This window comes from Notolabrus celidotus, chromosome 21, assembly GCF_009762535.1.
Source record: "Notolabrus celidotus isolate fNotCel1 chromosome 21, fNotCel1.pri, whole genome shotgun sequence".
NCBI classification, from domain to species: domain Eukaryota; kingdom Metazoa; phylum Chordata; class Actinopteri; order Labriformes; family Labridae; genus Notolabrus; species Notolabrus celidotus.
Window position 1 is genome coordinate 29,150,723 of NC_048292.1, and position 15,098 is coordinate 29,165,820.

The following is a 15,098-nucleotide window of genomic DNA, read 5'->3' on the forward strand; positions in this document are numbered from 1 at the left end:
ACCAGGGCTGATGCTCCCTTTTTTGTGAGACAATCAGCAAGTTGGGCCTTTGTATCTGACCAGAGTACTTTCTTGATTTTCTTGCTTTCCATGAGCTCTTTGATGCTGCTTATGTCCAGTCGTAGTCTTTTCTCTGTGACCTGTTTCGTTGACTTGAGAGCATCGAACAAGGAGTGATTGTCTGTCACACAGACCAACGAAGGAGCATTCAGTTCAGCATTTCCAGTGGTGAGCTCAGAAAAGAGAGTTGCTAAGAAAACAGCATTGTCAATTCCGTCTGACATAGCAAGAGTTTCACCTGCAAGGGTGCTCCGTACTACACGTCTGATTCTTTTGGATTGCCAATAGAGGGGAGAAAACTTCCCTCCTTCCCCCATTAGAGCAAGAAGCTCCTCCTTGTGTCCCACCATCTGGAAGGTTTCCAAGGGAAGCATCACTGAAAACAACCAAGTTTAGAGCATCATTGTTCCCCAGATGTTGAAACTTAAGAGTCACCTTTTCAGACTTAAGTTTACGGATTACTTTGTTCGCTTCATGAATAGACTGCACTGTGGCATTTTTGGTATTTGATGCTAGAGCACAGGCATCAAACATAACATCTGGTCTGGTCTGTCTAGCAACCCACAGGATCTGTCCTATTTTTGATCTAAGCTGCTCTTTCTCTATTTCATTAAGGGGGTCATCCCTCTGTGTGGCACGAGTTGCTTGCATGTGGAGCTGTTGAAGATTCTCAATGTAGGTGTGTTGATGTAACTGTACAACACCATCAGCAGTATTAAAGTCTATTCCCACATAGCAGAAGTTTTTCATGTCCTCACGCCCAACAAGAAATGCAGACTTCAGTGAGGAATCACTTCAGATGTGAAGTCTGCGAGCCTGCCCAAGAAAATCATCTACATGGCATGCAAGTACCCCAGTAACCTTACACTGCTCATCTAACCAATAGAAGACTGCTGGATCCACCTGTGAGATTCTACCACCTGTCTTAACATGATGTCTTTTACTTTGTTGTACCAATATAGTGATGCATCAGCAAGACCATATACACATTTCTTCAGTTTCCATAGGACACCTTCACTGTTTGCCTCAGGAGGGGGGCGGATATGGATATCTCTGGACAGTTCCATCCCCTGTAAAATGCAGATTTGATGTCCATTGAATGTATTTGCCAGTGGTTTTGACAGATTACTGCTAACAACAACCTTAGAGATTCTGAAGCACAGGTTGGGGAATCTTTCTGCAAGTCTTGAATATGAAGCTCTTCAAAACCTCTGGCAACAAGGCGAGCTTTAGGTACAATACCCTTAGCAGTTTCTTTGAGACTACAGACCCATCTAGTGGAAATACACTTCTGACCTGCATCTGTTACTTCTTCAAAAACACAATTTTGTGCCAGTTATTTATTTCCTCTTGTTTAGCTGTGTCAAAAGAGATGTCTTTGGTTATAAGTACATCAGCCTCTCTGTCTTCTGGTTCAATACTAAGACTGTCAACGCATGAAATGTCAACTGGTTCTGTCTGACCATAACAACCATCAGGTTCAATATATTGCAGGTTATACCAGTGTTTGTGCTTCCCTGTGGCTTTGCCAGCTCTGCCTAAAACTTTGGCTTTTCGAAGGATCCCATCATCTCTGTTCTGAAATGTTAAAGTCTGTCCTGTTTGAGTTTTCTTTCAGTTTGTGTTGTGGGAGGATACATTACTTCTGTATTGTTTTCCTCTCCACTTGTGTTGTCAGTTTGTTATCATGGGTGTTGGCATATCACTTGTGTTAACTTCACCTTCACTGGTGTTGCCCTGTTCATCTTCTATATTCAGGTCATATCTGCTGCATTGTTTACAATGCCTTTCTCACTACCTGTCTCTCTATTTGCATCATCTTGTGTAGTTTGCTTTTCGTCATCAAGTGTGTTAATCTTAGAAAGTCGAGAATGATGTACTCTCACAAGAATTCCACCATGACGTACAAATACCACAGCTCCATCCTGACCAATGACTACCCCTGGTCCCTTCCACTCAGTACAGTCTGCTCTTTTGTAATAACTTTTTCTCCTGTCTCATACTTGTCATCTGTAGGTCTAAGCTGTTTGCGGAGTGCTCTCTTATCCTCTCTGAGCACTCAGCTTCTGTGAATGCTTTCCTAGAAGCATGCAGGGCTGATATGTGTTCTCCTACCCTAGTACTTACAGTAGTACTCTAAAGCAGGTGGTCTATCAATGAGTACAGAGGGAAGGTTGGGATTCTGTCCAAACACCAGTTGATGTGGGCTGTAGCCATTGACATTCAGCATGCTGTTCTTAGCCATAAGGGCCCAGTCAAGTGCAGTGTTCCAGTCACAACCATTTTCTTGTTTCACCTTCGGATGATCTCTGTCAGGGGTGGTTGTGTCTTTCTAGTAATCCGTTGCTCCATGGGCTGTATCCAGCTGTTGTTTTGACCTCGATGTTGAAGTTTTCTGCCATGTCTCTCATTTCTTCATTATTAAATTCTCCACCATTGTCGCTGTATCGTGGACACTTATCCAAGAATGGATGAAGGAGTTGACGATTTCAGAGGCCTTCTTTGTTTTCACAATGTTTCCTGCACTGAAACGTGTGAAATGATCGATGATATGAAGATACCATACACTGGGTTCCAGCTGATGCAGATCTACTGCTACAGTTTCATTGTACTCTGAAGCTAAAGGCAAACCTACAGCAGGTTTTGGCTTTGTCTTCCTGTGTCTCAAACATATGTCACAGTTTTGTACTATGTTTTGCAAGATAATACTGCATTCTTTGTCTTTATTTCCAGAGCTCAGGAGGAGTCTTTGTAGTCTGTCTGCAGATGCGTGGCCAAACTGTTTGTGGAGCTTCAGGAGTGCTTTCTGTTTTTCCCCTGGAGAGAGATTCTCTGTCACTGCAAGGACCTCATCTTCTGTCCGATCCTTTTTTGATCTTTCGTCACTCTCTGTCTCTTATCCCTTATGTCCACACAGTAGTGCCCGGAACTGGTGAATTCAAGAGGAACAGGTTTCTTAAACATTACAGCCCTGTCGTTCTCCATGTCCAAAACAGTTCCTGCCTTTTTCAAAGACTCTTTACTCAGCAGCAGTGGGATGTCAGCTTGGACTACTTCAGTTTCAATGTGACATTTTGTCTGTCCTATCTTGGCAGGTAGCCTTACTCTTCTGTTTGAGTGAACAACATTTCCATCTCCAAAACGAAAAGGCCTACAACTGGGGGCTTCCGTTTTCAAAAGGCGATTGACTTGGTCTTTGCTGAGGTCATTAATGTAGCTTTCCAACCATTTCTCTCCACAAACTGTTCGAGTACAAGCAGTGTCAATAATAGCTGATCCCAAAGATTCCGTCAAGAAAATCTCTGAGTGAGATGGGGAAGCTTCTGTAACAATGTGATGTTGCATTCTTCCACATTTTCAGTTAGTCTTACTTGTTCACTCTTGTGTGGACAGTCTTTGGCCCAGTGAAAAGTACTCTGACAAATGGCGCATTTTGATCTCTTACCGAATTTATCCAGTGGATTTGTACCCTGCAATGGCTGCTTTTGTTGTCCACTCTGTGATGCTGCGATCCGTTTACCTCTTCCTTGCTGCCTTTGCTCTGTAAAGAAGGCTACGTCCTGGTTATTGTATGCCGTTTCAAGAGCCTGTCGTCTTTCCTCCAAAGATTCTCTTCAACCCTGACTTCATTGATGAGAACGTCAAATCTGTGCATGCTGTCAGCGCCAGTTGCCTGTTTTTTTCGTCTAAACAGGCCGTGTCCAACAGTTTAAATGCTAACACCGCATCTGGAAGAGTCATATTATACTTATCCGGTTATACCGCTGTTCAAAGTCATAATGTAGTCCGCCATTGAAACAGGGCCGTCTTTCTTGATCCCTTCAAAATGAGAATAAGCTTCGTACGCGCGGTCTTTTTCCTCCTTTAGAAACACACCATCCAATTTGGCTAGCAGCGTAGTCATACCGTTATCACTGTCCAGATCTTCTAGGGTATCTCCATCGCCGTTTCTCTGGCTCTCCCTTCAAGCCCCAATGCTACAGCGAGGGCTTGTTTCTTTTTGTCGAGTTCCGTGACTCGCGTCCAGATACTGACTTCATTTTTCCAACATTCATATGGCCTGGCTTCATCAAACCTCGGCGGGATTTTATAATTAGCAGCCATCCTCTGCTACCAATGTTAACTCCAATAAACACGACGTTTATTTCTTGTTACAGGACCATTTAATACCCCTCAGGTGAAAACACATCGTAACACATCGGCTGTCTCCCCGCGCTAGAACGACACACAGCGCATGCGCCACCCAGTTCAAGGGTCAACCTCAAAACACATTTTACTGTAACAAACACAGTAGAGATACATGTTAACAGAATTGACCCAGTTTCTTACCGTTTTGAGTGACAGGCTGCATCAGTAGCAGTTTATCAACATTAACTGTGTTTTTTTCTCACATCACTCTGTGAAAAGAGGCAGGAAATAGAAACTGCTCAAACAGAATAAAAAGAAAACAAGAAAATCTTTATTTTAGTTTCAACTCTGACTAATACTCATAAAATCAGTGAGGAGATAACTCTGTCACAGTCAGAGTGAAAAACACAAAACATGTTTCCGCCGGTTTCGAACCGTGGACCTCCCGCGGGTCCCCCTCATAGTAAAGCTTAACTTCCTTAACTTTTCCCATTCATTCTCTATGGTAGTTCTTATCACTACGGATGTAATATATTTTTGACCACAGGTGAGATTTGGTGCTGTTTCCCCCTTTGACGATGTAAAGAGACCCAGTTTCTACCTGAGTGTTCATTCAGAAACACAATCAGGTCTATGCTAAGTAGGTTTAACTCACATGAGTGATATGTCGTGGTGTCTAGAATAACAATAATGATATAAAGTACATTATAAATAATTATTTTTAAGTAGCACAATATTTATGATCTGTACTGTCATTAAACCCTGAATAAGATAAAGAAAATAAACTTTAAAAACAGAACATATAAATAATGAACGACGGCTTGTGTTGAGTTAAAACTGTGTTCCTGATAGCTCGACAGCTCCAGTTTATGTTCTCAATCTTAGATCTCCAGAAAAAATATCCTCTTTGAACAAACTGATTGTTCCTTTGAATATCTGTACTACGCTCATTGTTACATCTCTTATCTGTCAGATTAAGTCCATCTAACATCAGTTTCGGTTGTGATTAGCACCTTAAGTCAAGTGGTTTCTAACCTTGTTTGTGGTTTCAGGTCAAGAACTGAAATAAATGACGTCACTGTCTGCACCATCAGTTTCCGTAGTGTAGTGGTTATCACGTTCGCCTAACACGCGAAAGGTCCCGGTTCGAGACCGGGCGGAAACATGTTTTGTGTTTCTTACTCTAAATGTTAATGTTATGTTCTTACCTGTTTTAAATGTATGAGGCATCAGTGAAAACAAAAAAGACTCTCTCTTTGTGTTTCATTTATTCCCTTTGACCAGTTTCTATGTTCAGCCTCACATCACAGAGGCTGTGAGAAAAGGCACATTAAATGTTGACCTGTCACTTTTATTTTTTTTTTTTTCATGTGTTATTCTATTTCAGGGTTCTAAATTAACAACACACAGGATTGAGAGACTACAGTCATGGCCAAAAGTTTTGAGAATGACACAAGTATTACATTTTCACAAAGTCTGCTGCTTCAGGGTTTTTTAGGTGTTTTTGTCAGATGTTTCTATGGTATAATGAAATACAATTAGAAGCATTTCATAAGTATCAAAAGCTTTTATTGAGAATTACACAGAATTCATGCAATAAGTCAATATTTGCAGTGTTGACCCTTCTTTTTCAAGACCTCTGCAATTCTCCCTGGCATGCTGTCAATCAACTTCTGGACCAAATCCTGACTGATGGCAGTCCATTCTTGCATAATCAATGCTTGGAGTTTGTCAGAATTTGTGGGTTTTTGATTGTCCACCCGCCTCTTGAGGATTGACCACAAGTTCTCAATGGGATTAAGATCTGGGGAGTTTCCTGGCCAAGGGCCCAAAATCTTAATGTTTTGTTCCCCGAGCCATTTTGTTCTGACTTTTGCTTTATGGCAAGGTGCTCCATCATGCTGGAAAAGGCATTCTTCATCACCAAACTGCCCTTGGATGGTTGGGAGAAGTTGCTCTCGGAGGACGTTCTGGTACCATTCTTTATTCATGGCTGTGTTTTTAGGCAAGATTGTGAGAGAGCCCACTCCCTTGACCGAAAAGCAACCCCACACATGAATGGTCTCAGGATGCTTCACAGTTGGCAAGAGACAGGACTGATGGTAGCGCTCACCTCGTCTTCTCCGAACAAGCCTTCCTCCAGATGCCCCAAACAATGGGAAAGGGGATTCATCAGAGAAAATGACTTTACCCCAGTCCTCAGCAGTCCAGTCCCTGTACCTTCTGCAGAATATCAGTCTGTCCCTGATGTTTTTACTGGAGAGAAGTGGCTTCTTTGCTGCCCTCCTTAACACCAGGCCTTCCTCCAAAAGTCTTCGCCTCACTGTTCGTGCAGATGCACTCACACCTGCCTGCTGCCATTCCTGAGCAAGCTCTGCACTGGTGGTGGCCTGATCCCGCAGCTGTAACACCTTCAGGAGACGGTCCTGGCGCTTGCTGGACTTTCTTGGGCGCCCTGGAGCCTGTTTGGCAACAATTGAACCTCTCTCCTTGAAGTTCTTGATAATTTGATAGACGGTTGACTGAGGTGCAATCTTACTCGCTGCTATAAACTTCCCTGTTAGGCCCTTTTTGTGCAATGCAATGATGGCTGCACGTGTTTCCTTGCAGGTAACCATGGCTAACAGATGAGGAACAATGGTGTCATGCACCATCTTCCTTATAAAGTGTCCAGTCACTCAATCATGACAGATTGATCGCCAGCCTTGTCCTCATCAACACCCACACCTGTGTTAATGTGTGTGACACCTGTGTGTCATTGAAATGATGTTAGCTGGTCCTTTTGTGGCAGGGCTGAAATGCAGTGGAAATGTGTTTGTGGTGATAAAGTTCATTTTCAAGGCAAAGAGGGACTTTGCAATTAATTGCAGTTGAGCTGATCACTCCTCATAACATTCTGGAGTATATGCAAATTGCCATTACAAAACTGAAACAGCAGACTTTGTGAAAATTAATAGTTGTGTCATTCTCAAAACTTTTGGCCATGATTGTAGGTCTCTTTACATCTGTGAAGGGGAAACAGCGCCAAATCTCACATGTGGTCAAAAATATATTACATCCGTAGTGATAAGAACTACCATAGAGAATGAATGGAAAAGTTAAGGAAGTTAAGCTTTACTATGAGGGGACCCGCGTGGGAGACAAAGGTTCGATTCCCCGACGGGGAGACTTATGCTTCTACAGCAGCTAATGTTTTAACCCACAAGGACAGGGGCTTCAAGCTCGTGCTGCTCTCCAGCCGAGGTGAGCTGAGGAAGGTTTAACCTTCCCTACTACAATGGAGGCAATCTAAATCAAATTGCCAACCAAGCAGTCATCAATGTACCGTAAGTAAAGCAGGATGAGTTCATTGGTTCATCCCTGCCTTTGGCTTCATCAGCAAATTCCAGTCCAATGTGTACACTATGCTTTACATCAGTAGGGCATGCATGCGCTGTTAAGAGCGACTACAGTTCCATTTGATGGTTAGTACGAGCCGGAATTTACAGTGGCCTCTGAACCTTTCAGGAGGATCGGCTGACCCGATAACCTTGGATTGTTCAAGGGCTCACTGGTGCTGGGCACCTGTGTTGCTTGCCGTCCGACCAGTCGCAAGGCACCTGCGACACCTCAAAAGCAGGTCCCACCGAGATTTGAACTCGGATCGCTGGATTCAGAGTCCAGAGTGCTAACCATTACACCATGGCACCGTCGCATGGCTTCCGGAGACAGCTGTCGAACACGGTCTTACATGCCATCAACATGTATGGTTGTTACTGTGCACACAACAAGAGACGGTAGGCACTAAGAAATACCAGTGAAACAGACGACCACATGAAAAAGCAACTTTAACTGGCTGTCTAAAGTAACGTGGTCAGCTACGAGGGCTGAGGCTGAGAGCAGCATGTTCATTCTTTGCTGAGAGCAACACGTGCAAAAAGCAGGAGTCAGAGGCCACACAAACGGCACCGTCTCAGTTTAGCGTGTCAGGCACGCCCGCCGTACTACGAGCACAGTGTTTTATTGTCTTCATGCCGCCTGCCGTGTAAAGACTTGATGAGTAATCTCTGTCAGCATCATGTGGCAGACAACAGTGGCAGGGAAAAGCACGTCATGTCAGAAGTGGGATTCGAACCCACGCCTCCAGGGGAGACTGCGACCTGAACGCAGCGCCTTAGACCGCTCGGCCATCCTGACTAGATGGGCAGCACGGTCACAGGGCGCGGCACGCCGACACGGTCACGTAACAACCTTTTGGCTCCATTCCGGGTGCAGACTGCTACTGTTTTCACCTGGCAACAACAAGAACACCTTTTGGGCTGGAGGACGAAGACATCGCTCCTTGCAGTGGGGAGGAAGACTAATGGAAGGCCAAAGCAGTTTCTACAAAAATCCAGTTGCAGGTACCTGGCTTTGCTCATGTGTACAACTTGAGTACCAATTGCTCTGCTGATATTACTAGTCCTTTAGTTTGTGAACACAGCTTTGGCTTAGCTGAGGTTTCTGGTCGCTTGGACTTAAGCTCAGTCCTGTTACAGGGCAGTATCTGTCGCAACAGTAGGTAGGCTGAAGTCAAGTGAGAAACATGTTCACAACTGCGTGCGCAACCTTCAAGCTGGTTCCGTGGTGTAATGGTGAGCACTCTGGACTTTGAATCCAGTCATCCGAGTTCAAATCTCGGTGGGACTGCGAAGATGTTAGATGTTTGTACAGCACACTGTCTTGTTTGAGTGGCAGTTGCAATATTGCCTCCTCTTTGTCATACACTAAATTGAGACTTCTGAAATGCTTTGTTTCGGACTTGGTTCCAGAATGCGTTCCTGCCAGCTTCACGACCGTCCCACACCTACTCCTTACGACTGGCCACTTTCTTATAAGTGCGGCAATCTCCACTGGAAAACAACAGCAACGCATCAAAGTGTTCCGCCCAGTTTCGAACTGGGGACCTTTCGCGTGTGAGCGAACGTGATAACCACTACACTACGGAAACCGGTGCTTTCGTCACAGTTGGTTGATGATTCATGTCATGCGCTCGATCCCCGGTGAGTCTTGATGCTGCACAGCGGTGTAGTCCAGTTTCCTGTTGTGGCTATTTTCAGATTTTTCCCCCACCCAGCTTTGTGCACAGCCATCCTGAAGGAAGCCCCCGTAAGCGCCACCGCCCTCATCAACACATACAGTCTGCTCACACAGATATTTGAGAGCATCGTGAAAGACTGCTCATGTGTTTCATACACAACGAAGGCACGAAAAGCCATCAAGAGGAGACGAATGCACCAGCCCTCAGTTGCTCTTATTATGTGACAACGATCAATATCTAACACAAGAAAGAGTTCAACCCAACTGCTTGGCACCGGCTGCGACCCTGCCTCCCACAATGCGCTTTTGTGGGCTCTTCAGTAAAGGGGGAACTAAGGCTCCGGACCTGCTGTGTGTCGTATATTGGACCCCATAGTTGGCCATGCCTCCCTCGGAATGTCTGCACTGTCCTGGTAAAGACAGGAAGGCCGCGGTTGTGTGCCAGGGACCACAAGGGCACGCGTCCTCGTTAGTATAGTGGACAGTATCTCCGCCTGTCACGCGGAAGACCGGGGTTTGATTCCCCGACGGGGAGACTTATGCTTCCTACCAGCAGCTAATTGTTTTACCCACAAGGACAGGGGCTTCAAGCTCGTGCTGCTCTCCAGCCGAGGTGAGCTGAGGAAGGGTTAACCTTCCCTACTACAATGGAGGCAATCTAAATCAAATTGCCAACCAAGCAGTCATCAATGTACCGTAAGTAAAGCAGGATGAGTTCATTGGTTCATCCGTTCATCCCTGCCTTTTGCCTTCATCAGCAAATTCCAGTCCAATGTGTACACTATGCTTTACATCAGTAGGGCATGCATGCGCTGTTAAGAGCGACTACAGTTCCATTTGATGGTTAGTACGAGCCGGAATTTACAGTGGCCTCTGAACCTTTCAGGAGGATCGGCTGACCCGATAACCCTTGGATTGTTCAAGGGCTCACTGGTGCTGGGCACCTGTGTTGCTTGCCGTCCGACCAGTCGCAAGGCACCTGCGACACCTCAAAAGCAGGTCCCACCGAGATTTGAACTCGGATCGCTGTATTCAGAGTCCAGAGTGCTAACCATTACATCATGGCACCGTCGCATGGCTTCCAGAGACAGCTGTCGAACACGGTCTTACATGCCATCAACATGTATGGTTGTTACTGTGCACACAACAAGAGACGGTAGGCACTAAGAAATACCAGTGAAACAGACGACCGCATGAAAAAGCAACTTTAACTGGCTGTCTAAAGTAACGTGGTCAGCTACGAGGGCTGAGGCTGAGAGCAGCATGTTCATTCTTTGCTGAGAGCAACACGTGCAAAAAGCAGGAGTCAGAGGCCACACAAACGGCACCGTCTCAGTTTAGCGTGTCAGGCACGCCCGCCGTACTACGAGCACAGTGTTTTATTGTCTTCATGCCGACTGCCGTGTAAAGACTTGATGAGTAATCTCTGTCAGCATCATGTGGCAGACAACAGTGGCAGGGAAAAGCACGTCATGTCAGAAGTGGGATTCGAACCCACGCCTCCAGGGGAGACTGCGACCTGAACGCAGCGCCTTAGACCGCTCGGGCCATCCTGACTAGATGGCAGCGCGGTCACAGGGCGCGGCACGCCGACACGGTCACGTAACAAACCTTTTGGCTCCATTCAGGGTGCAGACTGCTACTGTTTTCACCTGGCAACAACAAGAACAACCTTTTGGGCTGGAGGACGAAGACATCGCTCCTTGCAGTGGGGAGGAAGACTAATGGAAGGCCAAAGCAGTTTCTACAAAAATCCAGTTGCAGGTACCTGGCTTTGCTCATGTGTACAACTTGAGTACCAATTGCTCTGCTGATATTACTGGTCCTTTAGTTTGTGAACACAGCTTTGGCTTAGCTGAGGTTTCTGGTCGCTTGGACTTAAGCTCAGTCCTGTTACAGGGCAGTATCTGTCGCAACAGTAGTAGGCTGAAGTCAAGTGAGAAACATGTTCACAACTGCGTGCGCAACCTTCAAGCTGGTTCCATGGTGTAATGGTGAGCACTCTGGACTTTGAATCCAGTGATCCGAGTTCAAATCTCGGTGGGACTGCGAAGATGTTAGATGTTTGTACAGCACACTGTCTTGTTTGAGTGGCAGTTGCAATATTGCCTCCTCTTTGTCATACGCTAAATTGAGATTTCTGAAATGCTTTGTTTCGGACTTGGTTCCAGAATGCGATCCTGCAGCTTCACGACCGTCCCACACCTACTCCTTACGACTGGCCACTTTCTGATAAGTGCGGCAATCTCCACTGGAAACAACAGCAACGCATCAAAGTGTTTCCGCCAGTTTCCAACTGGGGACCTTTCGCGTGTGAGGCGAACGTGATAACCACTACACTACGGAAACCGGTGCTTTCGTCACAGTTGGTCGATGATTCATGTCATGCGCTCGATCCCCGGTGAGTCTTGATGCTGCGCAGCGGTGTAGTCCAGTTTCCTGTTGTGGCTATTTTCAGATTTTTCCCCCACCCAGCTTTGTGCACAGCCATCCTGAAGGAAGCCCCCGTAAGCGCCACCGCCCTCATCAACACATACAGTCTGCTCACACAGATATTTGAGAGCATCGTGAAAGACTGCTCATGTGTTTCATACACAACGAAGGCACGAAAAGCCATCAAGAGGAGACGAATGCACCAGCCCTCAGTTGCTCTTATTATGTGACAACGATCAATATCTAACACAAGAAAGAGTTCAACCCAACTGCTTGGCACCGGCTGCGACCCTGCCTCCCACAATGCGCTTTTGTGGGCTCTTCAGTAAAGGGGGAACTAAGGCTCCGGACCTGCTGTGTGTCGTATATTGGACCCCATAGTTGGCCATGCCTCCCTCGGAATGTCTGCACTGTCCTGGTAAAGACAGGAAGACCGCGGTCGTGTGCCAGGGGCCACAAGGGCACGCGTCCTCGTTAGTATAGTGGACAGTATCTCCGCCTGTCACGCGGAAGACCGGGGTTCGATTCCCCGACGGGGAGACTTATGCTTCCTACCAGCAGCTAATTGTTTTACCCACAAGGACAGGGGCTTCAAGCTCGTGCTGCTCTCCAGCCGAGGTGAGCTGAGGAAGGGTTTACCTTCCCTACTACAATGGAGGCAATCTAACTCAAATTGCCAACCAAGCAGTCATCAATGTACCGTATGTAAAGCAGGATGAGTTCATTGGTTCATCCCTGCCTTTTGCCTTCATCAGCAAATTCCAGTCCAATGTGTACACTATGCTTTACATCAGTAGGGCATGCATGCGCTGTTAAGAGCGACTACAGTTCCATTTGATGGTTAGTACGAGCCGGAATTTACAGTGGCCTCTGAACCTTTCAGGAGGATCGCTGACCCGATAACCCTTGGATTGTTCAAGGGCTCACTGGTGCTGGGCACCTGTGTTGCTTGCCGTCCGACCAGTCGCAAGGCACCTGCGACACCTCAAAAGCAGGTCCCACCGAGATTTGAACTCGGATCGCTGTATTCAGAGTCCAGAGTGCTAACCATTACACCATGGCACCGTCGCATGGCTTCCAGAGACAGCTGTCGAACACGGTCTTACATGCCATCAACATGTATGGTTGTTACTGTGCACACAACAAGAGACGTAGGCACTAAGAAATACCAGTGAAACAGACGACCGCATGAAAAAGCAACTTTAACTGGCTGTCTAAAGTAACGTGGTCAGCTACAAGGGCTGAGGCTGAGAGCAGCATGTTCATTCTTTGCTGAGAGCAACACGTGCAAAAAGCAGGAGTCAGAGGCCACACAAACGGCACCGTCTCAGTTTAGCGTGTCAGGCACGCCCGCCGTACTACGAGCACAGTGTTTTATTGTCTTCATGCCGCCTGCCGTGTAAAGACTTGATGAGTAATCTCTGTCAGCATCATGTGGCAGACAACAGTGGTAGGGAAAAGCACGTGATGTCAGAAGTGGGATTCGAACCCACGCCTCCAGGGGAGACTGCGACCTGAACGCAGCGCCTTAGACCGCTCGGCCATCCTGACTAGATGGGCAGCATGGTCACAGGGCGCGGCACGCCGACACGGTCACGTAACAAACCTTTTGGCTCCATTCAGGGTGCAGACTGCTACTGTTTTCACCTGGCAACAACAAGAACAACCTTTTGGGCTGGAGGACGAAGACATCGCTCCTTGCAGTGGGGAGGAAGACTAATGGAAGGCCAAAGCAGTTTCTACAAAAATCCAGTTGCAGGTACCTGGCTTTGCTCATGTGTACAACTTGAGTACCAATTGCTCTGCTGATATTACTAGTCCTTTAGTTTGTGAACACAGCTTTGGCTTTGCTGAGGTTTCTGGTCGCTTGGACTTAAGCTCAGTCCTGTTACAGGGCAGTATCTATCGCAACAGTAGGTAGGCTGAAGTCAAGTGAGAAACATGTTCACAACTGCGTGCGCAACCTTCAAGCTGGTTCCATGGTGTAATGGTGAGCACTCTGGACTTTGAATCCAGTGATCCGAGTTCAAATCTCGGTGGGACTGCGAAGATGTTAGATGTTTGTACAGCACACTGTCTTGTTTGAGTGGCAGTTGCAATATTGCCTCCTCTTTGTCATACACTAAATTGAGACTTCTGAAATGCTTTGTTTCGGACTTGGTTCCAGAATGCGTTCCTGCAGCTTCACGACCGTCCCACACCTACTCCTTACGACTGGCCACTTTCTGATAAGTGCGGCAATCTCCACTGGAAACAACAGCAACGCATCAAAGTGTTTCCGCCCAGTTTCCAACTGGGGACCTTTCGCGTGTGAGGCGAACGTGATAACCACTACACTACGGAAACCGGTGCTTTCGTCACAGTTGGTCGATGATTCATGTCATGCGCTCGATCCCCGGTGAGTCTTGATGCTGCGCAGCGGTGTAGTCCAGTTTCCTGTTGTGGCTATTTTCAGATTTTTCCCCCACCCAGCTTTGTGCACAGCCATCCTGAAGGAAGCCCCCGTAAGCGCCACCGCCCTCATCAACACATACAGTCTGCTCACACAGATATTTGAGAGCATCGTGAAAGACTGCTCATGTGTTTCATACACAACGAAGGCACGAAAAGCCATCAAGAGGAGACGAATGCACCAGCCCTCAGTTGCTCTTATTATGTGACAACGATCAATATCTAACACAAGAAAGAGTTCAACCCAACTGCTTGGCACCGGCTGCGACCCTGCCTCCCACAATGCGCTTTTGTGGGCTCTTCAGTAAAGGGGGAACTAAGGCTCCGGACCTGCTGTGTGTCGTATATTGGACCCCATAGTTGGCCATGCCTCCCTCGGAATGTCTGCACTGTCCTGGTAAAGACAGGAAGACCGCGGTCGTGTGCCAGGGGCCACAAGGGCACGCGTCCTCGTTAGTATAGTGGACAGTATCTCCGCCTGTCACGCGGAAGACCGGGGTTCGATCCCCGACGGGGAGACTTATGCTTCCTACCAGCAGCTAATTGTTTTACCCACAAGGACAGGGGCTTCAAGCTCGTGCTGCTCTCCAGCCGAGGTGAGCTGAGGAAGGGTTTACCTTCCCTACTACAATGGAGGCAATCTAAATCAAATTGCCAACCAAGCAGTCATCAATGTACCGTATGTAAAGCAGGATGAGTTCATTGGTTCATCCCTGCCTTTTGCCTTCATCAGCAAATTCCAGTCCAATGTGTACACTATGCTTTACATCAGTAGGGCATGCATGCGCTGTTAAGAGCGACTACAGTTCCATTTGATGGTTAGTACGAGCCGGAATTTACAGTGGCCTCTGAACCTTTCAGGAGGATCGGCTGACCCGATAACCCTTGGATTGTTCAAGGGCTCACTGGTGCTGGGCACCTGTGTTGCTTGCCGTCCGACCAGTCGCAAGGCACCTGCGACACCTCAA

The 15,098-nt window shown here is 46.9% G+C and overlaps 14 non-coding genes across 14 annotated transcripts; 7 read left to right on the forward strand and 7 right to left on the reverse strand.

The window, feature by feature from the left end:
• The first annotated feature begins 5,281 nt into the window (after positions 1 to 5,281).
• trnav-aac lies at positions 5,282 to 5,353 on the forward strand. The gene has a single exon. It is a non-coding gene; the product is annotated as a tRNA-Val (tRNA).
• Positions 5,354 to 7,805: 2,452 nt separating this feature from the next.
• On the reverse strand, positions 7,806 to 7,877 carry trnaq-cug. The gene has a single exon. It is a non-coding gene; the product is annotated as a tRNA-Gln (tRNA).
• A 404-nt stretch (positions 7,878 to 8,281) lies between these two features.
• Positions 8,282 to 8,364, reverse strand: trnal-cag. The gene has a single exon. It is a non-coding gene; the product is annotated as a tRNA-Leu (tRNA).
• Positions 8,365 to 8,784: 420 nt separating this feature from the next.
• trnaq-uug lies at positions 8,785 to 8,856 on the forward strand. The gene has a single exon. It is a non-coding gene; the product is annotated as a tRNA-Gln (tRNA).
• An 853-nt stretch (positions 8,857 to 9,709) lies between these two features.
• trnad-guc lies at positions 9,710 to 9,781 on the forward strand. The gene has a single exon. It is a non-coding gene; the product is annotated as a tRNA-Asp (tRNA).
• A 938-nt stretch (positions 9,782 to 10,719) lies between these two features.
• trnal-cag lies at positions 10,720 to 10,803 on the reverse strand. Its single transcript has one exon. It is a non-coding gene; the product is annotated as a tRNA-Leu (tRNA).
• Positions 10,804 to 11,223: 420 nt separating this feature from the next.
• trnaq-uug lies at positions 11,224 to 11,295 on the forward strand. The gene has a single exon. It is a non-coding gene; the product is annotated as a tRNA-Gln (tRNA).
• A 228-nt stretch (positions 11,296 to 11,523) lies between these two features.
• Positions 11,524 to 11,595, reverse strand: trnav-cac. The gene has a single exon. It is a non-coding gene; the product is annotated as a tRNA-Val (tRNA).
• Positions 11,596 to 12,147: 552 nt separating this feature from the next.
• Positions 12,148 to 12,219, forward strand: trnad-guc. Its single transcript has one exon. It is a non-coding gene; the product is annotated as a tRNA-Asp (tRNA).
• A 453-nt stretch (positions 12,220 to 12,672) lies between these two features.
• trnaq-cug lies at positions 12,673 to 12,744 on the reverse strand. Its single transcript has one exon. It is a non-coding gene; the product is annotated as a tRNA-Gln (tRNA).
• Positions 12,745 to 13,147: 403 nt separating this feature from the next.
• trnal-cag lies at positions 13,148 to 13,230 on the reverse strand. Its single transcript has one exon. It is a non-coding gene; the product is annotated as a tRNA-Leu (tRNA).
• Positions 13,231 to 13,652: 422 nt separating this feature from the next.
• On the forward strand, positions 13,653 to 13,724 carry trnaq-uug. Its single transcript has one exon. It is a non-coding gene; the product is annotated as a tRNA-Gln (tRNA).
• Positions 13,725 to 13,952: 228 nt separating this feature from the next.
• On the reverse strand, positions 13,953 to 14,025 carry trnav-cac. Its single transcript has one exon. It is a non-coding gene; the product is annotated as a tRNA-Val (tRNA).
• A 552-nt stretch (positions 14,026 to 14,577) lies between these two features.
• On the forward strand, positions 14,578 to 14,648 carry trnad-guc. Its single transcript has one exon. It is a non-coding gene; the product is annotated as a tRNA-Asp (tRNA).
• Positions 14,649 to 15,098: the final 450 nt, after the last annotated feature.